Raw genomic sequence first — 6,949 nt, forward strand, 5'->3', positions numbered from 1 at the left:
CAGTGGCGACGAGGAGGGCCTCTTCAGGGTGGCTGGAAGTGAGTGTGTGTGGGGGGGGGGGGGGGGGTTGCGCCGTGCTAAGACCGTTACTAAACACCCTCTCTCGAACTCCAAATACAAGTTTTTTCTCGCAGACCCCAAGCGGCCCCTTAGCAAAGTCGTAGGCAGTTTCGCGGCATGTATTCTTAAGCTCACAACAAACCATCGACGCACCATGGAGAGACAGCGCCCTCACGTTCGCTCCATTGCTAACGAACCACCACCAGCCGACGCAACGGCTCTTGCGCTCCGCTCACGCCTGCTCGTGGCTGGCAGGCACCTCCAAGGCGCGGAAGCTGAAGAGCTGCTTCGACGCCGGCCTGGTGGACGCGGCGCACATGCTGGACTACCTGGACCCGCACGTGGTGGCCGACGCGCTGAAGGCGTACCTGCGCGACCTGCCCGAGCCGCTGATGACGACGGACTTCTACGACGAGTGGATGACCTCCGCCCGGGTACAGGTGCGGTTCGGCACCACCGGGGACGGACGGGGACGGAAACGGGAACGGGAACGGGAACGGGAACGGGGACGGGACGGTGCAGGAATGGGATGCGGACGGGGACGGGGACGGAGACGGCGACGGAGGCGGACACGGAGACGGAGACGGAGACGGAGACGGAGACGGAGACGGAGACGGAGACGGAGACGGGGATGGGGGCGGGAACTGGGATGGGACGGGGAAGGTGGTGGGGCCGGAGACGACGGCAGATAGTGACGTGTGACGACGGACGGGTTATGGGATGGTGTGGCCAGGCGGGTGTGGCGCGTGACCGCGGTGAAGCGGCAGATGCTCTTGACCGGGGTCACACAAAGTAACAGAGCCGAAAACATCGTGGACAGAGACATCCGCTGAATTAAACGCAACGACCAGTTGTGCGGAGATCGCAAGCGACCACGTGATGTTGTTATTGACGGATGGCACTCAGACAAGCCACCTCGTGCGGAGCAAGCGGGCCGTTAGTGACGGACGGCCGGCGGCGTACCGAGGCGCGCCCGAGCTCGCCCGCGTGCACCCGGCTAGTCACTGCTCCGGCTCGCATATCCTCGACGAGCACTCCCGAGGCACACAGGGCGTCGTGGTGTGCGCCGTCAAATGACGCTCCTCTGTGTCATGTGACATGTCATTTGTCATGTGTCATGCCATCTTTCATGTGTCGCGGGCCGTGATCTAAGGTCACGCGGGTCGTGACCTCAGGTCACGCCGTTCCGTGGCGTGACGTCATGCCGGACCGCTGGACGTGACGCTGACGCTGCGGTCGCGCCGGCAGGAGGAAGGTGCGCGACTGCAGGCGCTCTGGCAGGTGCTGCACCAGCTGCCCGAGGCGCACTACACCAACCTGCGCTACCTCATCAAGTTCTTGGCGCTGCTCTGCAAAAACAAACAGGCGAGTCTGGGCGGGCGCGGCTGAGACTGAGAGATTGGGCTGGTGACTGATGCGACGCTCGTCAACGGGAGGCTGAATCAGTCGCGTTCTTTCACGGATGGTGAGCGGCCGTCGGGATTGATTGGTGTGTCCGCTGGACTGGCAGGTGACCGTTCTGCACGACGGCATCCTGTCCGTTCACGTCCCACCGCGTGGCCTCCCACGTGATGGCTAGCGAGCGCTTGACTGAACCGCCGAGGTTGCGCGTGATCTGCGGGCTGGACCCGATCCGGACATGACCCGGAATCGATCGTCTCTGCCAATACCCGGCGCCGTCTGACCGCACGCCTGGGGCCACTCCGGCCATGCCCGTCACTCCGGCCGCTCGAGCCGCTCGGAGTGGCCGGACCAGCCCCCGTCGCTCGCGGCGTCGATCTGAGCTGTGCCTCCCCCCCCCCCCCCCCCCGCCATCGCCGGCCGGTGACCCCCGCCGCCTCGCGCAGGTCAACAAGATGACCACGCAGAACATGGCCATCGTGATGGCGCCCAACCTGCTGTGGACGCGGCTGGAGGAGGGCTTCAACATGACGGCCACCGGCACCCACAGCCTGGTGGTGGACTCGCTGATAGCGCACTGCGACTGGTTCTTCCCCGAAGGTGGGTGTGCGCCGAGACGAGGCTCGGGATCCCCGGGCGGGTGTGGTCTGGCGCTGTTCCCGTTTGGTCCTGAAGTCGTCGGGAGTTAGAAGTGAAACGCGCATGCAACGAGTGGCGACAGGTAGAGTGAAGCGAGCGGACGTGTCCTTGCACTGTTGCCGTTTGGTATCAAAGCCGCCAAGAGTTGGAAGTGAACTGAACATGTAACAGGTGGCGACAGATAGAACGAAACGGGCATTGAAGCGGAAGTTGAGTGAGCTGCTCCATGGGGCTTAAAGATGGCGTTCCTTCTGGCCCGGCCTGACGCTTCTGTCGTTCTCCGCTGCTTCCATGAGGGGTTGCACGTGCGCAGAAGTGAACTCTGGGTGATTCCGTCACCGGACACAGGTCATGCTCCGTTCATGCCTGTGCGACCGCGAAGGCGTGGTCTGAGACCAATCGCAAACTGCGGTTCAGTTCCCCCGGCTATCATTGGCGCGAAGCTGTTGCGCTATTGCCAGTGGCCACCCGCGTTGTGATGTGACCTGATGTGGCTGAGAGCTGCATGCTGTGAGTGCTAGCCTCTCTCAGTGGGAGACCTGTTAGGGCTGCTCGCTGATTGTGCAGAGGATGTTAAATTATTGAGCCTGAAGGTGTCTTTTGTTGGTTAGGGTATGGTTGGCTCGCGGGACAGGGTGTTGGCATGTCGTGGCCCGTCTTGATCTGCCGCCGTGCCGACAGACGTGGATTTCTTCATCACCTACCCTCGCGAAGTAACGACTGAAACCTCACCGACGCCGGACTCCCCCATGCTCGGCAATGGCGTTGTCCGCTCTCAAGGCCACCACCGCTCGAAGAGCAGCGACAGTGGCGTGATCGCGGTGGACTCGTCCGCGGCGGGGGAGTCCACGGGCAGCACGGCCAGTCTAACATCGGAGCCGAGGTAGGTCGCGAGGGATGTGAGACGACGCATCGCTCTGCTGGCCACGAACGTCGGGCGGCGCTGGGTTTCGTGGCCGCGTGGAACGCAGCGAGCGCGCTCGGGTTTACGGTGGTGGGGCACGCGGGGCTTCTCGCAGGTCGGTTTCGCCTTAATGCGGGTTTGTGCGCGTACGGTCGGCGGCTGCGCGAGTAAACGCCAAGTCCGAACAGGGCTCGCACTGCTTCTGGACATTGCAGCCGAGTGTGCTGTGGCAGTCACCCGTGCGGCGGCGCATTTCCGTGCTGGCGGCAGCGACGGGCATTGCACCAGATCGCCGCTGATTTGCTATGCGGTCTTCGCCCGCGGGTGCATAAAATAAACTTAACATGCGCTCGCCGTCATCATTGTTTACGGTGGCAGCGCTGCGATAAAAACCGAGTCATTGTTTCAGCTGGTAACGCTGCGAGAAATGCTCTCCCGCCTCAGCGCTCAATATACAACACCAACACTATCACCACTTCATGCGTCACCACCAGTGAACACGGCCGGCGTCTCACCCGACCCGTCTCTCCCCCTCAGCACGCAGCACTGCGAGAGCCCGCGCCCGACGCTGCGGCGCAAGAAGCAGGCGGCGCCGGCGCCGCCGGCACACAGGCAGACGATTGCGACACCGGCGCGGCCCGACGCGGAGCTGCGGCCGGCCGGGCCCGGCGGCGCGCTCGACATCGTGCAGCGGTCGGCCGCGATCGCCGCCGGCCTGCTGCAGGAGCCGACGGAGCCGCCCGATCCGGCCGTCGGGCCGGCGGCCGGTCAGACTGCGGGTCAGACTGTCGGACAGACTGCCGGGCAGGTCAAGACGGCGACGCCGGCGCTGGGCGTGATGCCGACACCGGCCGTCGCCGCCGGCCCGGCCGCAGCCCCGGCCATCTCTCCTGCCCCGATCCAAAAGGTAACCCCGTCCTCCGCCCGCAACGTGACCCCGAGCCCATCCCAGCCCGCGGCCGCGGCCGCCGCCGTTCCCCCGGCGCCGGGTCAGACGGCGACCGCGGCGGCGCCGGCGGGCTTCGTCAGGCCGGAGCGGCCTACGGCGCTGCCCGTGGCGTGTCCCCACCGTACCGGCTCCGGCTGCGGTCCCGGCTCCGGCTCCGGCTCCGGCTCCGGTCCCGGCCTCGGCTCCGGATACGGCTCCGGCTCCGGCTCCGGTCCCGGCCTCGGGTCCGGTCCCGGCCTCGGCTCCGGCGCCGGCTCCGGCTCCGGCTCCGGCGCCGGCTCCGTCCCCGGCGCCAGTGCCGCGCACCGCCGCCGGCGCCGGGCCGCCGGTGCCGGCGCCACGCGCCACGCAGACGGTGCGACCCGACCGGCCACCGCCGCCGGCCAAGGTGAGAGAATGGGACGCGCGCGCCGGCTGCCTCTGTTGGCTCGGCCGCGCGAGATGGCGGGAGCGCTCCGTGCCGCGGCTCGCCCTGTTCTGTGCGTGTGAGACGCTTAGGTGCTGGCGTCTGCCGGGCAGGCCGTCACACTGCCGTGCGGGGAGGCGAGACGAGTTTGTCGGTGTGTCTCGGGATGTCCCGGGTTGTCTCGGACTCCAACCGTGGACACGGCACGTTGTCAATCGACCCACGCTCTGCAGCTACTCCCTAGTGGTTATTTGAACCGATGCCTCTGACGAACGCGTCCGTAATCTGTGTCGGGAGTTCGCCATAGTCAAGGACGACGAAATGACCAACAGCGCAGGCGCGGCGGGTAACTGAGCGTGCGTTCTGTGGCCAGATCGTGGAGCGTGCCCAGAGCTTCAGCCCGGTCGACGGTGTCGCCACGCAGCGGCAGAAGCCGGCACTACCAGAGCGTCCCGGCACACTGAGACGGAGCAGAAACTCTGGCGAGGTCAGACCGGTACCCCTGTCACTGTTCTCTGTGTGAGATCTGCTACAGTGTCACTGTGCCCTGTGTGAGATCTGCTGCCCTGTCACTGCTCTGTGTGAGATCTGCCCTGTCACAGTGTGGTCTGCGTGAGACCTGCTTCCTTCTCACAGTCTGTGTTGTCACAGCGTCGCACAGTGCGGGTCACGCTATGCGACACTTTCGCTCGCTCCGTTCCTTCCGCGTGCGTGATGCGACGCGTCTTGACCGTTGTCGTATTTTGTGAGTCGCGCTTGAGCTGTTCTGGCGGAAGCGCCTCTGAGATGACAGCACGAACGCCAGAGTATACAGAGACAGCTCAAACCCATACAAGGTCCCGCACAGCGCTCATAGCGCGGTCCGTCCTGTGACGGACGCGCTCCGCTTCCGTTTGCGCTGCATGAACCACGCCCCCCCCCCCCCTCGCCGTCTTCGCGCGCTTTCTACGTCGACCCGCCGTTCTGTGGCTGTGAACATGTTTCCCGCCGCGCGTGACCGGCCCCGCCCGCCCGCAGGCGTCGGCGCCGCCGCCGGAGCCTGCCCCGACCGTGGACGGCCCACCAGGTGAGACGCCGGCCGCCCGCCGCCTCCCGCCGGCGAGCTGCCGACCGGCCGTGCCGCCAGCGTTGGTCGGGAACGCCGACGCTTGACGCGGGACGGGCCGCTGTGGTGTGGTTGCTGCGGGGCTGCTGAGGTGGCTGATGCCTGGTCGCGGGTTTCGGGACTGGGTCGGGCCCCGCGTGGGAGCGGTGGTGACGGGGTCGGACCGCTCGTCGAGAGACGGTCGGGTGTTGTTGGGGACTTGTGTGCTGGCGTCATGTGTGTGTGCCGTCCCGGTGGATCCTGGCATTGTCTTGCGGCTCTCCTCACAAGTTCGTCGCCCACGACTGTTTGCTGTCGCTTTCAGTTACGGGGTACAAAGAATGCGTGGGTAACTTTTGTCGTGACGCAACTCAGTCCTGGTCCTGCCGAGGAACTTTGCGCCCGTACCATCCACCTTCATCGCTTCAGCTGCGCGCCATCTGCTGACAATACCCGGCACCTGTGTTTCAGCCGGCGCGCCGCCGCCGTTCGGCTGGGCGCTGCCGGCGGGCGAGGCGCGGCCGCGCCCGAAGACGACGTCGCACCCGCCGACGGCGCCGCCGCCGGTGCCGGCGCCGCGCGCCGACACCACCCGCCTCTGACCGGGCCGGTGACGTCACTGGGGGCGGGCGGCGTTGCGCCGCCGGACGCATTCCTCTCTGTGATACGGCTTCCGGGGCGTTGTGTGTGGGGGGAGAGCGTGCCGGCCGACCGGCCGACCGGCGCCGCGTCGAGCCAGGCGTTTGCCGGCGGCGGCGGCGGACCAGGGCCGGGACCGGAGGGCTTCGGCGCACAGCACGCGGTCGGGGACCACCCGGGCGGGCGGCAGGCGCCGGCCGTGCGCCTCGCGCTGCCCGGCGGCCGGCACGGACAGCCCGTCAGACGCGTGAGATCGAGGTGCCGCCGCGTCCGTCGCCGCACCTCAGCGAGCACGCTGTTGCCAGCGGCGCCGGGGCGCGTCAGGAGGTCGCTGCGCGCGCGGCCGCGAAATGAGACGGCCCGATCGCGGTGCGCGCGACGCGGAACACGGGCTCCACGTTGTGGCGCCGGGGGCTCGTGCCTCGGGTGGACCGAGCGGCAGGGGCGGTCCTCGGGTGATATGAGAGTCCCGCCGCATGCATTTCTGTGTCATGATCGTTTCTGCTTGGCTTCAGATATATAAGTGTTGTTAAATGTCGATTTTATACGGACAGCGTTGAGGCGCCTGATTCATATCGTCCTGTAGTGATTTACCAGCAACAATATAAACAATTATCGCACGACTTTGTTGCTCGGGTAAGCGTTTGTGCACCTCGCGTCCACTCTTCACACCTTGCGTACGGAGTACGCAGACCAGGGTGAAGCGAAATCGGCGAAATGCTCCCCCTGGTTGCAGATTTGTCCTTAAACGTGGAGCAAGCGAACGCGAGACGGAACGGTCGATGGAAGCCGGGTTTCGCGGCGCAATGGTTCGAAGTTCCCAAACCGCCGTTCCACGGAAAGCGCGCGCGACGACTCGGAACGATA

At 66.1% G+C, this 6,949-nt stretch overlaps 1 long non-coding RNA gene across 1 annotated transcript; it reads left to right on the forward strand.

Moving 5' to 3' along the window:
- The first annotated feature begins 4,315 nt into the window (after positions 1 to 4,315).
- Positions 4,316 to 5,423, forward strand: LOC119114296 (uncharacterized). The gene is made up of 3 exons (XR_005096011.1): positions 4,316 to 4,341; positions 4,733 to 4,846; positions 5,377 to 5,423. It is a non-coding gene; the product is annotated as an uncharacterized LOC119114296 (long non-coding RNA).
- The last annotated feature ends 1,526 nt before the right edge of the window (positions 5,424 to 6,949 follow it).

Source organism: Pollicipes pollicipes, unplaced genomic scaffold (genome assembly GCF_011947565.3).
Source record: "Pollicipes pollicipes isolate AB1234 unplaced genomic scaffold, Ppol_2.1 Scaffold_7262;HRSCAF=8765_pilon_pilon_pilon, whole genome shotgun sequence".
Taxonomy (NCBI): Eukaryota; Metazoa; Arthropoda; class Thecostraca; order Pollicipedomorpha; family Pollicipedidae; genus Pollicipes; species Pollicipes pollicipes.